Genomic DNA, 22,929 nt, shown 5'->3' on the forward strand with positions numbered 1-22,929 from the left:
GTGGGTGCCGAGGCTTCCCCCAGGGAGAGGTGTCCAAGCTGCGCGTCACCCTGCACAGCTCAACCCAAGGGACGTGGAGCTTAGAGGACACAGAGCCGGAGCCTACCTCGCCCAGGGGGAGGACCTGAAATGAGAGGATGGCGGGAGCTGCCCCGGTGATAGCCGATGGCTGTGAGAGCGCCCTGTGCTTCCAGAGCTTGGCAGCAAAAGGAAAGAAAGTTTCCAAAAGAGGACCAGTTGGACACAGTGCCAGGTCGCTGGGCAGGAGCCATCCCAAAAGATCCCAGGCCAAGAAGTCTGCCGTTTGCCTACGGAAGAACTTCGCAGTTGGAGCGGAGGGGGCAGGCACAGGTGGTCAGTCAGGGGTGTGTCCGCTGAGCCCAGGAACCAGCAGGATGAGACCCCAAAGAAGGCGCCACAACCCCCAAAGGTCTGCCTCCTGAGAGCAAGGGCCAGAGTTTGGGCATCTGCCACCCGGAGGTGTCCAATGCCAGTTGACAATGATTCCGCTCCAAACAGACCTGTCACTTTCCTTTACCTTCCCCGAGCCCCACTGAACCCTGAGCCTGAACCAAAGACGTGGACGCAGACCAAAGGAGAGACAGGCAATCCTTGCTCTCCCTGCCACCGGCTGCTGGACTGCGTCTGGCTGAGAGCCGTGGGGGAGGAGAGAAGCTCTGAGAAACTCGGCTTGTTTGTGTAATTGAGATGTAATTTCCATCTGGTAAAATCCCCCCACCTCATGTACGGTTCTGTGTTTTGATAAACACATACAGTTGTGTACCCACCGCCACAGTCAAGATGTAAAACGTTTCCATCACCTGAAAAGTTCTCCTGTGCCCCGCTGTTGTCAACTCCATTGTCTGTCCCCAGTCCTTAGCAACCTGTTTTTCTGCTATACTTCTTTTTGCAGAACGCCGTGTAAATGAAATCCCACAGTACACAGCCTTTTCCATCTGGGCTCTTTCCCTGAGTATAATGCACTTGACAGCACTGATTCCTTCCTATTACCGAGTGGTAGTCCATTGAGTGGAGGTACCACAGTTTGTTAAACATTCACCTACTGAAAAACATCTGAGTTGCTTTTTTGGCTGGAATTATAAATAAAACTGCTAAAACATTCACATGTAAGTTTTGGTGTTGACCTAAGTCTTGGGCCAATACCTGGGAATGGGAGTGTTGGGTCTTGTGACAGGTGCTCGTTTAACTTTCAAAGACACTGCCAAACTGTTGTCCATTTTTAAATTCCCATCAGCAAAGTACAAGAGTTCCAGTCGCTCCTCATCCTCACCAACACTTGGTACTGATATTGTTGTTTTTAATCCATTTCATAGGAGTATGGTAGGAGACTAAAGATTTTGTTGTTGCTGTTAATCCTCACCCAAGGATACTTTTTCTATCAATTTATTTTATTTTACTTTTTTAGAGAGAGTAGGAAGGAGGGAGGGAGAGAGGGAGAGAGAGAGAGAGAGAGAGAGAGAGAGAGAGGTGAGAGCAGTCCTTTATCAGATATGTCCTTTGCAAATATTTTTTTCCAGACACTGAAGTTTTCTTTGAATTCAACTGGATTTTTTTAAAAACTTCTAGTTTTGAAATAATTTCAAACTGTCAGAAGAATTGTGAAAATAGTACAATAACTCCCATATATCCTTCACCCAGACTCACCAACGGTTAGCAATTGTTAACATTCTGTGTTGTCACCTTCTGTCTCTAGATACACACACGTTTCCCCCAAACCATTTGGGAATATGTGGCATCATTACCCAAACATTTCAACATGTATTTCCTAAGGGGAAAAAGACATTCCCTTACACACCATAGTAGAGTTATCAGTTCAGGAAATAACATTGTTATTATCTAGTCCTCAGGCCAGATCCAAATTTCGTGAAATGTTTCAACAATGTCCTTTCTGGCACTTTCCCTCTGATCCAGGCCCCACTCCAGGATCATGTCTCGAGTCTTCTTTAGTTGGGGACGGAGCCCGGTTTCTCGTTGTCTTGTATGACATTGACACTTTAGATGAGTCTGGTTTTCAATCTGAGTTTGGTATTTCCTCTGCCAGGTTCTGCCCTTTTTGACAGAAATACCACAGAAGTGGTGTCTTTCTCAGATCACCACATCAGGAGATCTTTATACTCCACTGAGAACGGTTTTTAACATGCATTTGGGGAGGGGGTGCGTGGAGATACGCTGGAAGGAGGATGCTCGCCTAAAAATAGAGTTGGGAGGATGTCAGGGGGTTTTACTTTCTCCTTTGATTTATGCATGGAGTGGCCTTTGCCCAGCAAGCACTTAATCCAGTCACCCACCACCTCCAAACTCTGCCCTCTTACCCACTTCAAACTAGACCCTGGCCTTCGATGCTCCCGGGAAAGGAGGTCACAGTCAAAAGGTAAAGAATATTACACAATGGAATCTTTGTCTTCTGAATTTGTAACATCCCAGGTCCTCCCACCAAAGGGATTATGTAGGGTCATTTTTTTACTGAATGCAATTTTCACTTCCTACTCATGAGATCCAATGACACTGTATTTTCAGAGTTTTTATAAGGTCAACTCATAGGATTTGTGAGGGATAAGAAAAAAATATTTAAAAAGGTGAAACTTCATCTGCTTCCATGAATTGACATTTTGAACTGCCTGGGGGGTGGGGGGTGGTGGTGGCTCTTTTTGTTGTTGTTGTTTGTTTTGTTTTTTTGCTCTCTCACCAAGACTGACAGCTGTCAGAGAGGGGCTGGGGGTGGGGGGACTTTTATGTCACTGTAGACATCATGGAAATTCTCAGTGTGGCATCTTCAGAAGGAGGAGCTTGGAGGCTGGCACCTCAAAGGGGAAAATACCTCCAAATCAGTCAACAAGCTGGTGTTTCTTCCTCCTAAATGCCTCTCATCGCTCCATCCTCATGCCCCTGAGGGTTCGGCTCTCACCTGGATTGTGGCCTCCAGACTTCTTGGTCTCCCTGTCTTCAGGCTGTTCTGTGGCTGAATAATCTTCCCAGGACCTGTTCTGTTTCCTTCTCGTGGCTCCCCACTGCCCCACTGCCTCCCAGGTAAATAGGTTCCCTGAAACACTGACAACATTCACGTGTCCCCACCCTCGGGTCCCACCCTGCCGCTGCCCCTACTGGTATCCCACACCCTAGCCAACCGTAGGTGCCCACCCACCCCCGCATTGCCCTTTCTGGCCTAGGTGCCTTTGTCCATGCCGCTCTCCTCCCTGGAAGGCCTTCCCCTGATAGCTCTGCCTGTCCAAACCTCCCGCCCTTCAAAGGCAAGCATCCAAGTTACCTCTTAAGAAGTCTTCCGCAAACCTTTGCTGAGTGGCTCCTCTGGGCTAGGTGCTGTGCCGGGCCCTGAAGAGACAACAATGAGAGTGGCACAGGCCTTGTCTCCAAGGGGTTCACAGTCCGTCAGGGAGTGAAGAAATAGACACACGTAAACAAGGACACAAAGGTTGAATGAGAAGGGAAGGTTAGAAAAATGATATTGGCAGCAACAATTTTAAAAAGTTGCTTCTGTAGGTGGTGTATTAGTTTGCTAGGACTGCCAGAACAAAAGACCACAAACTGAGGCAGAGGTGGGGAGCTTAAAAATACAGAGATATACTGTCTTAGTTCTGGAGGCTGGACGGTCAAGGTCAAGGTGTCGGGATGGCTGTCCTCCCACCAAAGGTATAAGACAGTGGTTGACAAACCGCGGCTCGCAAGCCACATGTGGTTCTTTGGCCCTTTGAGTGTGGCTCTTCCACAAAATACCATGAGCGGGCACGCATGTACAATGCCATTGAAACTTTGTGGCCCATGCACAAAAGTCGGTTTTCGGCCTGGGCGAGTCTATTTTGAAGAAGTGAGGGGTGTCGGTCAGTCAGGCGATGGGAGAGGCGCAGGTGGGCCACGGGATACGCATCGCGGGGGAGGTACATTGTTTTGAGGTACGTTCGCTGAGGTCTCCCATCCACACTCATCTATCTGAAACAAGTATACAAGACGAGTGTGGACGGGAGAGTTGGAAGGGGTCGACCTCAGCGAACGTACCTCAATCAGATTGAAGACTTTTTTAGCAACGTCTAAAACGGCCAGCTTAGGAATACCCTAATTAAGTTAATAACAATGTACCTACCTATATAGTTTAAGTTTAAAAAATTTGACTCTCAAAAGAAATTTCAATCGTTGTACTGTTGATATTTGGCTCTGTTGACTAATGAGTTTGCCGACCACTGGTGTAAGTTAAGGGTCTGTTCTTGGCCTCTCTCCTAGCTCTAGGGGTTCCCAGCTTGTGCAGCACAATTCCAGTCTTCACAGGGAGTTGTTCCTGTGCATATGTCTTTGTGCCCAAATTGCCCCTTTTTATCAGGGCACCAGTCATGTTGCCCTACTTCAGTATGATCTCCTCTTAACTAATTAACATCTGCCGCCAAATAAGGTCATACTCTGAGGTGCTGGTGGTTTGGACTTCAACATACGAATTTTTTTTTGGCAGGGGCAGGAGAGGTACAAAATTCAACCGATAGCAGGTGAGTAGAGGCCAGAACCCAAAGGACAGGGATGAGCATGGAAGGCTAGAACTGGAGGCGCAGGCTCAAGCTACATTCACCCATGGGAGGAAGGCAGCTGTGAGGTCAGAAGAGGGATCTGGGGGAAACGTAGAAGTGGCTCACGGGATTTAAAAAGATAAGCTATCTCTGTGTGGTATGCACTGTCAAATCTTCTATGTTCCCACGAAAGCTACCTCTGCTCTATACAGTGGAGTGGGGGAGGGGGTTGCAGCTGTGCTGGCTCAAAGCCAGGACTAGATCAAACCAGCACTGCCCCAGGAGGCCAAGGCTCCTGGGTCACATGCGCTAATCCACAGCATGGAGGAGATGGGGCAATCCTGCCTGAGGGAGCAGAGCGAGGAGGAGACTGGGGCAGTAGCTTTGTGAGGGAAGAAAGAAGCAGACATAACGTTGCATTTGGCATCAGACTTCCATATGTATTCATTTCTGAGGGCACATTTGATCCTCAGAAACATCTTGTATGGTAGAAATTAGTGTCCCTCTTTTACTGCTGAGTGTCACATGCTGCACCAAGGCCTGTGTCATGCTGATTTTGGAGAAGCCCAAGCTAAGAGAGCGATGCAGGCCCTAGCGGGAATGAGGAGGAACCCTTCCCAAAGAGGCCATTCTGAATGGACTCAGAGCCAAACATGAAGAAACCAGCAAAATCGAATGGGTTATGGAACATTGACTAGGGTCTTGCTTTAGAGGTGAAGTTGGAGGGAGGCCTGGGCATATCTCAGAGGTTGGCGAGTTTGGGCTCCACTTAAGTACAGAAGAGACGTGCATGGATTTGTATTTCTGAAGGGCCACTTTGGCTGCTGAATGGAGGATGGATTGGCCGGAGCAACACGAGGGTCAGGGCGATCAATCAGGAGACCATTGTCGTAACTGAGTGTAGGTTCGAGGCCCAGACGAGGGCAGTGGCGATGGCCTGGAGAGAAGATGACAGAGTCCAGGGCAGTTCAGAAAGTGGAACTGCAGGACTTGGTCAGAACCTGGATAAGTCAGGGTTTGGGGGCGGAGAGAGGTGGGGGGGAGACCGTCAGGGCTGACGCCAGGCTTCTGGTGTCTTTCCCTGATGGAGGGGACCTGGGGAAGAGTAAGGAGGAAGGGGCCATGTTGGGCATCAGCTCTCGTGGTTCACAAAGGTCTCTGGAGCATGTGGAGGTCTGTGTGTGGTGCTCAGGGGGGCGGTTGGGCTTGAAGCAGAGGCATCTACCTAGTGGCCTCAGTCATGTCCCTCATTTCAGGACCTGTTCCTGCTGCTGAACCCAGAGGGTTGCTCTGGGGGACCTCGGGGTCCTGCAGCTCAGCAGAAAGAGCCTCTGCTGCTCCTCCTCCCCCGACTCCAGTGCCTTCTTCACCCCCAGCTTGGAGGTGGAAGCACACAAGCCGAGTCCAGACCTCTACTCTGCCAAGGCCTACCACCCCCCTTTCCAAGCAGGACACTGTGCTTCCACTAGGCCCTGGGCCCAGCAGGTCCAGCCTGTTCCAGGGGGTGGGAGATTTGGAGGGACCCGGTCTCAGACTTTGGAAACCTCCCTCTCATTGTCTTCACAGCAGTACCAGCGCCCAAATAATTTAGGGGGCCCAGGGGAAAGCCGACTTTACTAAGTCACTGCCCTCCCTCTGGCAGGAGTGGATGAGGTGGGGGGACATCCCAGTGGATATGGAGAGCAAGGCAGCAAGATGGAGAAGGGTCCAGCTCAGTCCTGGCCAGGATTCCAGCAGGAAACAGAACCACTCAAGGTGATGGGCTGAATGAAAAGATGGGCATGGTGAAGGGAACCAACAGAAGGGGAGGAGCACGCCATTGGCAACAGCAGGACACAGTTACCTTCCTAGGTCTGCAGGGTCCCGAGGCAGCAATGGTGTGTTCCTTCCGGAGCCAGGCTGGCCCTTGGAGCCGTAACATCATAATGTAGCGCCTGCCAGCACTGTGGCCCCACAGGGAGGAGCAGGGGGACCAAATGCTTTGACCTCTCCCCTCTTGCTGGTCTCCTGCCACAGCCTCTTGTTGGCCGAACCTAACAGAAAGGTGATGCATCCACAGAAGGCAGCCTTCCAGGACACAGAGGGGACAGAGGACAGACCTGGGGCAGACAGAACAGCAGCTCCCTGTGGGATCTGGGTGCAAGTGCCAGCTACATTGCTTTCCAGATGTTCAGGGAGTTTTGTCACATCTTCATTTTCCTCATCTGTAGAGTGAAATAACAACAGGCTAGACGTCTAGCTACTCAATTTCCCTCCCATTGTCACTCCCATGTATTTTATTCAGCGGCAGGCAGCCCCACCCCATGTACACATAGGCATGCCCACAGCACCCCAATGTTCACATGGGATTCGATGCCTTTTACAGCATCTTGGTGTGCAGTGCTTGTAGTCTGAGGACCTGGGTCAGCCCCATATCCTCCCTTTACGTATCTGAATCTTGATTTACTCACCTATTTAAAAAGTCACCGTAAAAAAATGTTCATCTTTATCCTTTTTACCCACATCCTTCAGTACCCTTCCCCCATGTGCCCTGAGATGTCCCTTCAGGAAAGAGCTGGATGCACTAATGAGCATGTACAAGAAACTCCAAATTCTTGCAAGGCGCTGGGAGGACAAACCAGGAACGAGGCAGCGAGTTTACAGGGTGTATCTTACTCATATCTGCATCACTGGTACCTCCTCCTCATGGACAGAGGATAAACGTAGAACGGCTAAACTCTCGCCCTGTGTGTCTGTGTTTGGGGTACTGAGACCAAGCCTGGCTCACAGAAGGGGCTCCCGTGTGTGTAATCGGCCCATAAAAGGATTACTGGATTCAGTGGGGCCCAAAGGCCATATCTGGGTGTGAGGTTCATGACCCAGGGGAGCCCGAAACAGACCCCCGGGGCAGGATCTCCCTCTTTGCATGTAAGAACTCAAGGCCTTGGCAGCAGCTGCAGCCAGCTGGCACCAGGTCCCGGCGAGAGTTATTGTTTGGCCAAAACAGGAAGCCGCCCAAGGGGAAGTGTGGCCTCGCCTCACTGAACCCCTGAAGAATGGCCCCCGAGAAGCGTGGGGACGTGCAGGCGGGCACGGGTGGCGTTGCAGCTGCACCCAGCCTCAGGCCCAGCAGTGGACCTCAGTTGACCCCTGTGGCCTGGTGCAGCGAGGACAGGGCTGGGAGCCAGGAGACTGGGTTCTAGTCTTGTGTGACCTTGGGCATGTCACTGCCCTTCTCAGGACATATCTCCTCATCTGTCAACTGATGGATGTGAGCTATGCATTTGCAGCTGAATGGATCCCCATCTGACTGTCTCGTTGATCCCTCTGGCTGCCTGCTGCCTGATGTCATCCAGTGCCAATGAGGCTCCTGGAATGACCGTTTCCCACCAGGAGAAGGGAAACCTGATGGCTCCATAGCTCCTCACAATCAGTAAAGCTCCGTCTCCTCATTCCATTTGAACCCCCAACAGTTATATCAAGAGGTAAAGGTGGGGCCCTCTCGCCGCGTCACCAGGAGCCAGCCGCCCCGGACTCCTCTCCCTGCCGAAGCCCAGGGGACAGAGTGGGAAGCGGGACCGTGTTCTGACGCAAGCTCACGGCCCTCGATTACCACAACCCCGCCGGCTTCAACTGCAAAGATGAAACAGAATTTAGAAACTTTATTGTTTGGCTTGAAGACCAGAAAATCAGACCCTGCAAGATTGAAGACAGAGGTCATTTAAGAAACATCCACAGCAGTGGCTGGCCCAAGTTCTTGAAAAGCATGTCACAGATGTTAGCTGTCCTTTCAAGATTCAAGATCGACAAGAAGCAATTGACTGGCTTCTAGGTTGAGCCGTTGGACCTTAATATGGAGATGCCGTGGAAAAATACAAGGACTCAGTAATCTGATAATACAAAAAATGCTGACAATGCAGCTAAAAATGCAGAGCCACTGATCAATTTGGATGTTAATACTCCTGATTGTAAGGCTGGTGCAATGGCTTTGGCCAACCTTCTCCAGATTCAGCGTCACGATGACTCCCTGGTAATGCTTAAGGCGATTCGCATTTTGGTCCAGGAGCGCCTGACACAGGGTGCAGTTGCTAAAGCGAATCAAGCAAAGGAGGGATTGCCTGTTGCTTTAGACAAGCATATGCTTGGTTTTGACACAGGAGATGCAGTTCTTAATGAAGAGGCTCAGATTCTGTGACTGTTGCAGATAGAAGAGCTCAGAGAGCTACAGACAAAGTTAATGAAGCCATAGTAGCTGTTCAGGCAATTATTGCAGACCCAAAGGCAGACCACAGGCTCGGGGAAGTTGGAAGATGAACCTGTTAGGATCTCAGCCTCTCACCTATTTAGTACAGTTGGGAACCATGCAGACCCTGGTATGTGTTTCAAAATCAAATATCACATTTTCAAGGGAAGAATCCCAGAAAATGGACTATGTTTTAGCAATTTGCCATCATTGCTTTTTCTTTAATAAAGTTTGAGAAAACAGGGGGGAAAAAGATGTAAAGGTGGGATTCATGGTTCCATCTCACAGAGGAGGACACAGAAGCTCTAAGTCAGGATTCGAACCCACACCCCTGGCCTTTATCCTGAAGCTCTTGGACAGCCTCATTTGATGAGTGACTGAGTGAATGTTCAAGCTGCAGAGGGAGATGGCCATCCACCACTGCGAGGTGACTCTAGACCAGTGATGGCAAACCTATGACACGTGTGTCAGAGGTGACACGCAAACTCATTTTTTTGGTTGATTTTTCTTTGTTAAATGGCATTTAAATATATAAAATAAATATCAAAAATATAAGTCTTCGTTTTACTATGGTTGCAAATATCAAAAAAATTCTATATGTGACACGGCACCAGAGTTAAGTTAGGGTTTTTCAAAATGCTGACATGCCGAGCCCAAAAGGTTTGCCATCACTGGCCTAGACAGAGGGCCTCCAGCAGGGCAGGCACTGTGGAAACCCAGAGGAAACAGCAGCCCCCTGTCTGAGGGAGGAGCTTGACTGGAGGCTGGCAGCCTGAGGCCTGCTCAGTTTGTCTGCTGTGTTTTTATTTTTCTCAAGTGAGGCTCTGCCACTTACCTACTGTGTGACCCAAGCAGGCCACTCCACTCTATGCCTCAGTGACCTCAGTGGTCATTGAGGGATGACAGCTGTCCCGCTGACCCTGGGCTGCGTGGGGATCCAAAGAGCTGATGGGAGATGGAGGCTCATGGCCATGTGGATGTGCTGGCTGTTCACCTCTTCCTTCCTCAGAGGACTCCAATTCTGCTCATCCTCCCTATCTGTCCCCAGGTTTCACACGGGATCTTAGTGAGTCAGCACATGGCACCCCCTCAGAGGCTGTTATTGTTGGAAACACTCAAGTCATCCTAAGTGAACCAAAGAGAAAGGCTTACAGTCTGGGGCTGGAAGAGAAGTCCTCTCTTGCACTCTCCCGCCAGTTGCTCACATGGAAGCCTGTAGCTCCCATTGCCACTGACTGGCAGCCGACTTTCACCCCTGAGGGGAGAGACAGCCATCATGGGGCCACAAGGGAACCAGCTGAAGACAAGAGAGAAATAGAAAAGTCTGTGATCCTGATGACAGCAGGACCTGCTGGAGGTGCTGGAGACACACCCTCTGGACAGGCGGTTCTTTGTTTTATTTAGACTTTGGAGCCAGGGTGTTCTCTTACTTGCAGCCAAAGGTATCTTCAGGGCCCCTTCTCATCTTGCAGCGTCTGATGCGCAGAGGAGGGATGGGGTGCCCTCCCCACGTTGGCCCACTCTTGATATTCAAGCTGGGAGGACAGTTGCGAAACCTCTGGGCACCAGGCCAGAGCTGATGACTTGTTCACAGCTTTTTGGAAGCTCTGCATTCTTTCCTGTGTTTCTCGAACCAGACAATTCCTCCCTTTCCACAACTGGTCTCTGGCCTGGGCCCAGGCCACCCCACTGACATTAATGCTGCAAGATGGATGGGGCAGGGAGGCAGGGAGCCTGGACTTTTGAGGCCCCAGCCCCAGATGCATTCTTTGCTCAGCCTGTTTTTCTCCCCTTCCCTCCCCACACGGACCTTAGCCACTTTGCAGTCTTAAGATTACAGGTTTCAGAACATAAGGGCCCTTGAAGATGATCTAGTACAACCTCCTTGGTGTACAAAATGGAAACTGAGGCCCAGTGTAGGCCAAAGGCTTGCCCTGGGTCACCTGGAGCTGGGACTGGAACCCAGGTACCTTGACTCCCAGTCCAGGACTCTTTCCCGTATACGGCAAGAAGGTCATAAATTGACATGACTTTTTCTGCGCTGATACTTGGTGTCTCTTGTCTTGATCCTCCTTTTCCATCCCTATGGCCGCTGCTCTGATTCGGGCTTCATGGTCTCTTGCCTGGGTGTTGGCCTCATTCTAAAAAGCTGTCCAATTCCCATCTGCAATCCTGCTCCCGACACAGCAGCTGGAAGGCTTGTCCTTAATACCGACCAGATTCGGTCTCACCTGCTTCACCGCCTACAGGACAAGATCCAGGGTCCGTAACCTTGCTTAAGGGCCCCTCATGATTGGCCACTGCCCCACATCAGCTGTCACATAAGACCTATATTCCTTACTACTAACGCAATTGATGCCTCCTCCCGTCAGCTTTCCCAGGTCCCTCCTTCTGTGAATGGCACTTTGTCTGAGTTTATCATGGAGCCTTTCTTAGGATGGGAGGGTCTGACCCCAGCTGTCTGCTTCACTGGATGATGAGGGCTTCCAAAGCAGAGGTAACATCCACTGAGCATCACTGCCTGCCAGCACCCTTCACCAGGTGTGACCTTGCTCCTGTGCCCTCTCCTCTGGTTGGTTCCAGGTTGTCTGTCCATAGCCCTGTGAAGGCAAAGTCCACAGGGGCAAATGATGGGAGAGTCTGATTCTTCATGGGTTCCAGCCCACCCAACTGAGTCCACCTGCCGATCTGACTTGGGTGTGAATGTATCTCTACTCAAGATAACAGACACTGAGAACCAGGCCAGGCCTGGGGCTTCAGGAAGAAGAAGAAATATGAACAATAAAATGGCAATAAGATTCAACCAACAATTGAATCTAAAAATCAAAATAAACGAACAAGGAATCTAATGAGCAAATAAACTGATGAATAAAATAGACCCAGAGGCATGGACACATGGAACAGACTGACAAATCTCAGAGGGAAGGGGAGGTGGTGAGGCGATATTAGCGAAAGGACCTGTGCCCATATGCATTACCCATGGACACAAGCAATAGGGTGGTGGCGGTCTGGGGGTGGGTGGGAACTGGGTGAAGGGGCACAGGGGGGGCGGTGGGAAGAGAGGACATCTGTAATACTCTCAACAATAGAGATTTCTTTAAAAAAAGAAACCCAAACCATAAAATCTATACTAAGCATTAAAAAAAGAAAAAGTCAACTATGAACTTGTTTATTTTATAGCTGGAGAAAATTAGACAACAGTGAGAAAGGAGAACAATTCTAGTTCCAACTCTGTTGACAGCTGGACATGTGGCCTTGAACAAGTCAGTCGTCCTTTTCAAGACTCACTTTGCTTGTCCATCTGTTCCTTCCTTCGTTCTAGAATCTTTCCTATGGACCTCGTCTGTGCCAGCTGAGGACTATGGATCCAAAAGTTAATCAGAATCTAAAGAAATAAAAAGATGTTCAAACTTGTTTGTAACCAGAGAAATACCAATGAAAACGGAGCCACAATGCCATATCTCATCCATCAGTTTGGCAGAAACCCCAAAATTTTACAATGCACTCTATTGGCAAGGCTGTGGGAAAACAGGCCCTCTTGTACATTGTTTGATGGGAATACAACATTGTGGAGGGGAATTTGGTAAATTCTAGAAAATTACCAAATATGTGTTTACCCTCTGATTCAGCAATCCCACTTCTAGGAATCTGAGCTGCAAAATAAAACAAGATGTATGCATAAAGCTATTCATAGAAGCACCATCTGTAACAGAAAAAAAACAAAACAAAACAAAACTAGAAACCACGCAAATGTCCGTCAATGGGAAGTAGTTGCCCACACAAGGGGTGACTTTTTACAGATAAAAAAAGAGAAGGAAAAGTATATCTAGATGCTGTGATGACATCATTTCCAGGCTACAATGTTATAGAAAAAAGCAAAGTGGGATAAAAAAATATATATAGTGCACTCTCATTTACTAAAGAAAGGGAATACATATTTTCTTTAATTTTAAGAAGTCAGTTAAAATATAAAAAATAAAATTTTAAAATTGTTACCTATTGGAGAATGGAGGAAATAGGGTAAAGGGAATGGGGGTGGAAGCTAGACTTCTCTGAATATACCTCATTTTGTAGATTAACTTTAGAACCAGGAAAATGCTTTACATAAAAATAAAACGAAGCTAAACCCAAATAAAAGTCAGAAGCAATCCCCAAAAAATCAAAAGCAAAATTGAATAGTTCAATCTGTTTATTGACTTCATGGCTTCACCATGCCAAGTGGAGTTATTTGGAGTGACTTAGAGACCTGGTGACTGGACTGCACAGCACTCACAGGATATAAATTCTAAAGACAAAAAAACTGCAAATAAATTGTAAAGTGTTTTCAGTCATCATATATGTTTAGTAATACTACTAGTATTGTTATTCTGAGATTTAAAGAAAATAGGAGGAAACAAAGCAGTCATCATGTTAACATTGTTAGGAAGCAAGATTTTCAGTATTAGAGAAAAGAGATACAAATATAAAATCAAAGAACTTAAGTAAAATCCCGATATCTTAGCTTTAACTTAAAATATCAGTATGAATTCCTGATATATATGTACATATGTATTTTTTTTAAAGAAAGCATTTCCTAGCTCTGTACATTGAAAAGCCTAAATGCTTTCCAATAGCACTGAGCACCCCTAGCATTCAGTTTTGTGGCATCTAAATACCTCCTTGGAGGAATAGCTGATTCCAGCTATAAATGAAGAAGGAGTGATAAAATTAAAATATTATTGTGTTGAAAATCTCCAACAAAATAGTGGATCTAGGTAATGGTTATCAAAGGCTTCTAAAAGTGCAAAAATCAGACAACTGAGCCTTAGGGGCCTTTTGAGGCAAGTACACACACCTCTTATAAAGTATTCTTGCCAAAACTTTGAATCTGAATTTAATCAGATCTAACTACTAGTTTCTAGGAAAAGCAAGGGGCCAAAGACTATGTCAAACAACACCTTGGGGGACGCAGTAGGAGAAGCCCACTTTGTAGGATAATATAGGGGACGAATAACCTGGTTTATTCGATGAATAAGTGGGATAAAAAGAGGAGAAACTTATAGAATGAAAGAGACATAAAAGAGCTAACAACCAAGTGGAATGTATGGATCTTGTTTGGATCTTCATTTTGAACAAACCAACTTTAAAAAGACCATCTATGAGGTAATTATGGAGAAATTTCAACATTACTGGATATTTGATGATAAAAATATTATTAAAATATAAGTATGATAATGGTATTCCAGTCATGCCTTTATCTTTTAGAAATACATATAACAATATTTATGGATAAAATGATTTGATGTTTTGGAGTTTCTCCAAATAACCCAGCGAGGGAGAAGCTGGGGAATGTAAGTGAAACAAGAGTGGCTTCAGTCGGCGAAGGTTGAAGCTGGGGGAGGAATATGCAGGGTTCTTTGCACTGTCCTGTTTTGTTGTTTTGTTTTTTTGTATGCTTGAAAATTTCCACAATAGAATGTTGTTGTTGCTCTCAAGGCGGTGGGAAGGAGGACTTAGACATATCAACCAAAGAGACCAGTTCCCTCTGAGGTAGTGAGGGGGGCCTTGGTTGGGAGTGAATTCAAATAGGAATGTACATGTAGAGGTAGGAGTTTCCCGTAGAGGGAAGAGCAAGTGCAAGGGAGTTCCACATCTGGGGAAAATCAAGGCAAAATCTCTGCCTTGAGTGAATGGAGGGGCATACCAAGGTGGTGGCTGAGAATAAGATGGGGAGTATCTTTGAGGGCCTCGAATGCCCAGCCAGGAGCCCCTAAAGGCTCTGTGTTTTAGCAATGCCACCCAGTCATCTGGGCAGATTGGAGGAAGCCATCTGGATGGGTGTGAGGAGACCTCAGCAGAACTTGGGCAGGGGTTCTAGAGAGAGACGAGGAGGCCAGAGCTGGAGGGTGCCTGGGGTGAGACTGAAGGAGAGGGGCAGCTGTAGTGTGGAAGTGCTGGTGAGACAGGCAACCGTGCTGGGGTCAGTTTCTGAGCAGTTTGGTGGAGGTTGGTGCCATTGTTAAGACAGGGTTGGAGGAGTAAGCTACGCCCCTTCATGTAGAGCCCTGGCTGGGAGGCAGGGGCCTGGGTTCTGCCCCTGCTCTGCTGTCTGGCTGTGGACCCCAGGGCATGTCTTTGCCTCTTTCTGACCGATGGGTAGGAGCCCCAGAGCGAAGGGTAGGAGCCCCAGATCAGAAGTCCCCCAAATCTACCACCGGACGGATTTGCGCCCAGCCCATGCACGCATCCTTTTCGCCTTCAAAATCACGAGTTCTCATCTGGCCTCGCTGACAATCCAGTTGTGTGATGTCAATGGCATTTCCCTTCAGAAAAAGGAAATGAGGTTAGCAAGTGTGTTACCAGGAAAGGAAAGTTAGCTGGGCCCCACCCTCTGCAGCCCCATGCTCCCCCCTCAGAGCATGCAGGGCCCCTCTGCCTGAGCCTGGGAACAGGACCCAGAAATGTCACAGTTCAGAGAGAGACACCAACACAATATGGGCGAGTGTTCGCTGCTACAACTTTGATTTCTGAGCAGGGCTGCCCCCAACAGAGGCAGCGCCCTCTCCAATGCCCGTGGCCCAGCCCCTGGCCACACTTGGAGACGGAGCTCACGGGAAGTTCCAGGGGGGCTCATTAGATGTCAGCGAGGCCCTGAACATGAGCTTTTTGTCCGTGAGGAATCTGAGGCCCAGAGAGGAGAAGGGACAAGGCCAAGATCACAAGTCAGGTACGGGTCACGTGGCATCTGGGGTCAACAGTCCAGAAAGCCTGTCATGCGGCAGGACTCCCAGAATGCCCTGCTCCTGATGGATGTCCCCAGAAAGTCTTTCTCCAGTTAAAAATAGTAAGTGCCTTTATTAAACTAAACCACCCCAACCCTTAGCTTTTGACAATCTGAAATTCCTTAAAATGCTGTTATGAAGACAAAATGGAAACAAATTCCAATCCATTCAATAAAATTGCGGTATATTTTTGAACTGAAAGAAAAAGTTAACAGCAAATTGATACATTTTGTATGTTTGGCATATCAGTCATTTGAAGATTGATCACTTGGCAAATTGGCCATCAAGTGAATGTATTTTTAGAAATTTGGGTAAGAGCCTCTCACTGGTCCATCCTTCATCCCTCCTCCTGACTGTGAGTCCCGTGGGCAGGCCCAGGGCCAGCTGCCCTCTTTGCCCCTAACCATGGCCCAGTGCATGGCACACAGTGGGATCGGGCACTGGTAGTCAATTGTGTAGTAAACTGATGTTAGACCTGAATGTCCTCAAGGGTTGGAGGTAACGGGGTGGAAAAACCCCTCACCTTTGCTCTTATTGCAAAAGTCAACTTGGGTCATACTTTCCACTGTCCCCCCTGCAGGAGGGCTTCGTCTGGTTCACCCTCCCACACACCCAGGGGCTGGGGGTTTTCAGGTGAAGCGGAACTAGGTGTCTGTGCCTCTGTACCTTTGCAGGATTGTTCGGCAACAATGGAGCCGGAAAAGGCAGTGTGTACTGGCAATGTGCAGCATTGCTGAGCTTGTGTGTGTGCATGCAACGGTGCGCGCTTGTGTGTATGTGTGTGTGCATGCACAGGTGTGTGCACAAGTTTCCACATGCAAGTGTGGACAGCTGTGATGTGCGGTTCTGTTATAAATATGCAGATACCTATGGATCGTGTTTATGTATGGAAATGTGTAATGAACTGTATGTGCATATCCATGTTTGTATAGGCATGTGTGTATACGCCCATTTGTGTGCAAGCTTTCACAATGCAAGTACATTGACTATATGTCCCTGTTTATCTATGGAAGTGTATATAGTTGGGTAAGTGTAAATATGCGTTTATTTAGGCTTCTTGCATCAATACATGTTGTGCATTTATGCTAATCCATGAGTGTATAGAATATGTGTGCATGTTGGTGTAAGGTGTGTGTGTGCTCTGTAGATGCATCTTAATGTAAGAATATGGTATGAGATGTATGTAAGGTGCCTGTAGACACATGTGCATGGAGATCTGCAAATGTGTGCATAGGAGTCTGTGTGTGAAGCATGTATGTGCACATATGATGTATGTGTGGTGTGGATGATGCACATGGTTGCAGGTGTGCACACGCGAGCACATCCTTCTTGCCCTTTATTTTTCTCTTGGGGATGACAGGGCTTCTGAGTCCTACAGTGGCTGGTGGTTCTTCCAGGAACATGGTTTCCTGGACCTGAAAGGTAAGAACATCAGAAGCCCCGTGTGAGTGAGGACGCGGGGTGGCCTGAGGCTTGGGCTCCTCTGAGAATTGTGTGGACACCCCAAGTCCACTGCTGTGGACCAGGCTGGTGGAGGGGTTGGGACATCAGGGGCCTCTGGCCACACTGTGTGCCCTGCGGAATGTCACTGCCACCTCCAGTCTTCAGTCCACGCCTCATTGGTTTCCAAACTTTTTTTTTTTTTGGTACTAGAGCCAAAATAAAATCTTAAGGGTCCTTCCCATGGAAAGCAGATGAATAAGTGGGAAATGCTGTGGCTGAAGGCTGGGGTTGGGGAGGGGCAGGAGGGGTCTCCATGGAATCTAGTTCTAAGCTCTGAGCCTACACTGCTCCTGGGCCATTTCAGTTTACATTCTAGTTTGTAGTTTGAAAAACATACCCACATCCATAATCTCAGCTGATTCTCACAAACTTCTTCCAGTCTGTTTGGAAAAGCTGGAAGCAGAACAGAGAAAAGGACTGGTCCTGGCTCCACTCCTGCCCCCTCTTCTATGTGAGCAACTTCTGCCCCATCAGCTACTCTCACGGCCTCTCCATGTGAGGTCACATGAGTCAACACCTGGAGGTGTTCCATTCGAAGCTGGCTCGCTGTAAGCAGCCCCAAATGCGGGCTGTTGTGCTTACGATGATCCCCGTTATGCAGGTGCAGAAATTGAGACCAGGAGAGGTTTTCTGGATTGGTGTGACGTCAATCTGGAGATGCTGGGAAAGACTGGGCCCATCCTGACCTCAGATGCCCACCCTCTGTCATTGGAAGCTCTTTTTTATTCTTCCGGGCTCGGCCATCCCGTGGTAAACCCCACATGTGGTTCTGTGGTTGCCCACACAAGCCTAAAAATAGCCAATAGGAGGCCGGGGCTCCCCCTTGGTGAGTGGCAAAAGGCCCAGGGACTTGCTCTGCCTCACAGATGAGCAAATCCTGTCTAGCGAAGACGGGTGTTCTGGGTACCAAGTGTGACGAGCTAGAGGCCGTGCCAACCTTGGAACAGAGATTATTTTATTTCATTGGCTTGCTTTTTAAAGTCTGTGATGTCCCATTAGACAGACATGAAAATCAAGGTTTAGATGAATGAAGTGGCCTGCCTAAGGTCAAGGAGCTTCAGTCAGAACCCAAATTGTTCTGATCCAAGGTCCATGTTGTTCATCCCTCACCCCTTCCTTATCTTGACCCTGGGGACAGCTGGTGCAGAGGTAAGAGCAGGACCTTTAGAACCACCTCGGCTTCCGATCCTGCCTCTCTGGTGACTCCTTGTGGCCTTGGTAAGCCCTTACGTCTCTCGTCTCAGTTTCCTCACCCACATCATAGGGGCCTCGGGGCCCCTTATGTAGGATCATGGTGGGGATTGACTGAAACAAGGCATGGAAGTGTCCAGGGTAGGGCCTGGCATGTAAGAGGGGCTCAGTAAATGGCCATTCACTGCCTCCCCCCTCCCACCCCTTAGTACCACGCTTCCAAAGTTGGGGTGAGAGGGGCAGTGTTGGTTGAGCCTCTGGAAGTGTCTTGCCAGGTCATGGAAGTGGAACTACTGATGAGAGGTCAGGAGAGAGGGTCCCTGTGATGGGGCATATTTTCAAAAAATGGCCTCAGGAGTATTTTCGGGTCCCCATACTGAAACCTTGTCATTCTTCACCAAGAGATGAGTCTATCGCTCCTACCTGTGAAATTGCGCAGAACTTTGTGACTGCTTCAATGAACAGAATGAGGCCGACGTGACATTACGTAACTTCCCAGGCTAGATCTATAAAGGTGATACAGCTTCCACCTGCCTACCTATCTCTCTGTCTCTGTCTCTCTCTGGAATCCAGCAGCCATATTGTGAGGAAGCCCAAACCATAAGAAGAGGCCACAGTAGGTGCTTTGGCCAACAACCCTAGTGAAAGCCTCAGCCAACAGTCAGCTTTGACCTCTGGACATATGCATGAACAGCTCTTTAAATAATTTTAGTTCCCAAACTGCAAACCACCCCAGGTAATGTCAAGTGGAAGAGAATAAACTACCCCAAATGCAGATTTGAGAACAAAACAATGTCTTTAAGCTCTGAGTTTGTGGTACATAATTCTAGCTCACAGGAACAGCCCTCCTTCCCCGCAGCCCTCTGAGTCACCCAGCCAGGTAGGGAGAAGCGCCTCCCTGTGTCCCCCTCCCACGCCCTCTGTCCCTGCTGAGCCTTCCACGCCAAGCTGCACAGCCCTGGTTCAAAGCCCAGCTCTGTCACTTCTCAGTGTCCTCTGTGCCAAACGGGAGTTCTGACAGTGCCTCTCAGGAGTCTGGGGATTCATGAAATAAAGTGCCTGGCACATAGTGAGTGCCTCCGAGGTGGATGCCGGCAGGTGAAACTGGAGAGAAAGGAAGAGGTCAAAGATGTGGCCCAGCCTCTGACTTAGTCGAGGGGGAGAGGAGGACTGGGTTTCAGGGAGCCTGGGGGGCGATGGGTCTGGTGGACACTGAGTGTGAGAAGCCCAGCTCTGTGCAGGCCAGGAGGGTCCCCAGATGGCTCTCAAAATGACCTGAGACATGGGAGTAAGAGGAGCGGGACTGGACAGGCCCTGGCAGGATCCAGCGACAGGTGAATGTGGAGGGGGCAGAGGGGAGGAATGGACAGCACCGCAGGCAGGAGCTAGAGGTGAGGGGGAGAGGGAACCACACCAGAGCCAGGTGGGCTCGGCCACACCTGAGCATGGATTCTCAGAAACCCAGGCCGCCCTCCCTGTTCAGACAGGGCCAGCCCAGCTCTATCTAGGGAGATAAAGCCCCTGCAGAGGCTCCCAGACCAGAGACGTCCTTATCAGCTGCTGCTGCCTGGAGTATTTGGGAATGTAAACGCGCTTGATGCGCCAGACACAGGGTGACATAAAGCAGACGCGCAGGGGTCAGCTTCTCCCCTTCCCCCATTCTCTCCCTGCAGCACGAAAGTGGGTAACGCGGGACACCAGCTTCACACGGCAGGACACCACTGGCCTCGGTGTCCTCTACGCTAACTCCTGGATGGGGGTTTTTTCCCTTCAAGTCACACTTGGATTTGGAGGGGCCTCAAGGAGCCCTTTCTATTAAGGTCATGTTGGCCAACAGGCCCCAGGTGAGCCCAGCACGGAGAAGCAGGGCCTGCAGCCTGATGTGCCTGTGTGGCCTTGGACAAGTCCCTCCACATGACCAACAGGCTCTCCTCACTCCAGGGATGTGCACTGAAACCCCTGCTGGGCCAGGCACAGGGCTGGGCACTGGGGTAAAGAGGGACCCTGAAAACTCAGCCCTCTAGCCCGGCTGGATTGTCTCAGTAGTTGAGCATCGACCTATGTGAACCAGGAGGTCACGGTTCGATTCCCAGTCAGGGCACATGCCTGGATTGCAGCAGGCTCAATCCCCAGTGTAGAGCATGCAGGAGGCAGTTGATCAATGATTCTCTCTCATCATTGATGTTTCTGTCTCTCTCTCCCTCTCCCTTCCTCTCTGAAATCAATAAAAATATATATATTGAGGGGGAAAGACAGCCCTCTGGAGTTCTCTTTCTGGTGGGCAGAGGGACAAACAGGTAATCATCATCATAATAAAAGCTTAATATACTAATTAGACTGGACGACCTTCCAGACGAAGCCAGGGCTGCGAGGGAAGCCCGGGTCCCGGGTGCCAGAGGGAAGCCGGTCTGGCAGCTGGGGGAAGGAAGGCCTACTCTTGCACGAATTTTGTGCATCGGGCCTCTAGTCTAATAATAATCACAAGCACTTATTATACACCAGGCACGGCTCTGAGTGATGTACACATGTAAACTCATTCAAGTCCCACACAGCCCGTGGTATAACGTTGATAATATTTCCCCTTCACAGAGGAGGAAGCCAAAGCAGAGGGAAGGGATGCACAAGTTCCCAGAGCTGGGAGTCAAGGCCGAGAGGCCTGATTCCCTGGGGATGTGAGGAGAGCTGTGATGAGGGCTCCAGTCAGGACTAGGCAGTCTCTCCTGGCTGAGCTAGAGTGAGCTGGGATGGGACAAGGGAGAGAAAGGGGTTAGAGCCCAAGGCTGTCCCTGCTGCCTTCTTCCTCATACCCTTCCCCCACCCTTCTCACCCCCTGCCTGCCCAGCTGTGCCGGGGCCTGTGGCTTGGAGCTCCCAGTCTTGCTGTGGCCCCTTCACAATGACATGCACCTGGGATCCAGAGGTGTCAACATCAGGCAGTGGGAGCAGGGAAAGAGCATGGGTTTGGGGGTCAGATGGATGGGGTTTAAATCCTGGCTCTGCTCCAATGTGGTGGAGCGATGCTCAGCAGTGCCTCATGTCCCCATCTGTAAAACAAGGCGTGTCCTACATGACAAGCCATGAGTTCGGCTGACATTCCAGACTGTGTGAACACCAGTGACTGTGACTGCACCAGCAGAGATGCCAGCAAGGGGCATGGGTAGCCATGATAGGGAGATGCAGCCATCTGTGGGCCTTCCCGGAGAAGGAGGCATTGAACTGACAACTGAAATAAATTCCTTCCTTTCCCCATCATCTCTGACTTCCTTTCACACTTTTCCCTGAGCCCAAGATCTGGTCCCTGGGCTAAGGAGCTCCCAAGCTGGGCAGGAGGCTGTATGTTCAGTGTCACAGGGGTTCAGATCAAGGTTTGACAGGGTACAGGAAGGGAGTGGAGGAGGGGGCACCTTGTAGGAAAATCTTTAAGGGATATGATCCTTGAAGAATGGGTAGGTATTTGCCAGGCAGACCAGAGGGAGAAGGAGAAGAGAGGTCTGGGCAGAGGGGGCTGGGGATTGAAGCTCGGAAGCCGGAGCCCAGAAATCTGCCTCCTGTGGGGCTGGCTGGAACACGGGGCTCACAGGAGAAGCATGAAGAAGGGTCTTGAGCAGCTTGGGCTTTCCCTTGAGGGTGCTATGGAGCCTGGAAGGGTGTGATCAGAACTCTGCGCTCAAAATGTGTCTCTGGCTGCTGTGGGGAGATTGGACTGCAGTGGGAAGATGGGTGAGAGCCTGAGAGGCCACTGGGGTTGCAAGTCTGGAGATGCAGGTAAGAGAAAAGGAGGCCTGAAACCAGTCAGGGGCAGTGGGCAGGGAGAGTCTGTTTCAGAGCTGAAGGGATGGCCTTGGGACAGGAGTGATTGTCAGGGGGAAGAGGAAGGCAGGTGGCCTCAGGTAATGCAGGGGGTCTGGCTCTCTTGGGCACAATGTCCATGATGGTGTCCATCACTGACAGAAACTAGAAGGTGAGGAGTAGTACTCAGGCCCAGTGACGGGTTCTGTTTGGGACACACAAAGCATGGTTCTATGGTGCCACATCCTGGACTCAGCTCTGACCATGGGAACACAGCCTCCAGGCATCCAAGTGGGAGGCAGCGGTGGGGAGAGGGTAGGAAAGGCGTCGTGAAGACACCAAGGAGTCCTCCTCTAAGGTGTCAGGAGAAGAGGCCACAGAGGAGGGGGCAACAGAAGCCTGGTGAGCAGGAGGTGTCCCTGGGCCCATCCTGGTCTGTAGGCCGGCCTGTCCCTACACCTGTGGGTGATTTGGTTGGGAGCGGCAGGAACAGCGCCAGGAGCTGGAACAGAGGGGTCAGACCGAATCTGGGTTCAGCAACCTCACTATTTGAGTTCTGGGTAGGAAAGAATTCAGAGCCAAGGCTCAAACTATCAGAGAACATTTGTTTGGGAAATCATGGAGGTAGAAGTAATTTGTAGAAGAAATGGGCTTAGGAAACAAGTGACAGACACAAAGGAAGGGCCCTCAGTGAGGAAGGTGATGGTAATGCACCTGGGGGGAGGGGCAGCAGAAGACGAAGGCACAGGTGTCCTCCTGGGAGGGCGAGCACCCTAGGTCCTCCCTCCTCAGGGTTTAAGGGTGCAGAGTTTAGGGGAGCTCCCCGGGGAAGATCTCCATAGAACATTCAGCAGCTTTCCAGGTGTGTCCTTTCAGGGTCAGGTCTCCACTGACTGATTGGTCAGCACCAAGGCAGGGGGTCATTATTCAGTGCA

At 49.7% G+C, this 22,929-nt stretch overlaps 1 pseudogene; it reads left to right on the forward strand.

Annotated features, from left to right (window-relative positions):
• The first annotated feature begins 5,651 nt into the window (after nucleotides 1-5,651).
• On the forward strand, nucleotides 5,652-8,948 carry LOC132241663 (RNA transcription, translation and transport factor protein-like; annotated as a pseudogene).
• Nucleotides 8,949-22,929: the final 13,981 nt, after the last annotated feature.

The sequence above is a fragment of the Myotis daubentonii genome, chromosome 9 (assembly GCF_963259705.1).
Source record: "Myotis daubentonii chromosome 9, mMyoDau2.1, whole genome shotgun sequence".
Lineage (NCBI taxonomy): Eukaryota > Metazoa > Chordata > Mammalia > Chiroptera > Vespertilionidae > Myotis > Myotis daubentonii.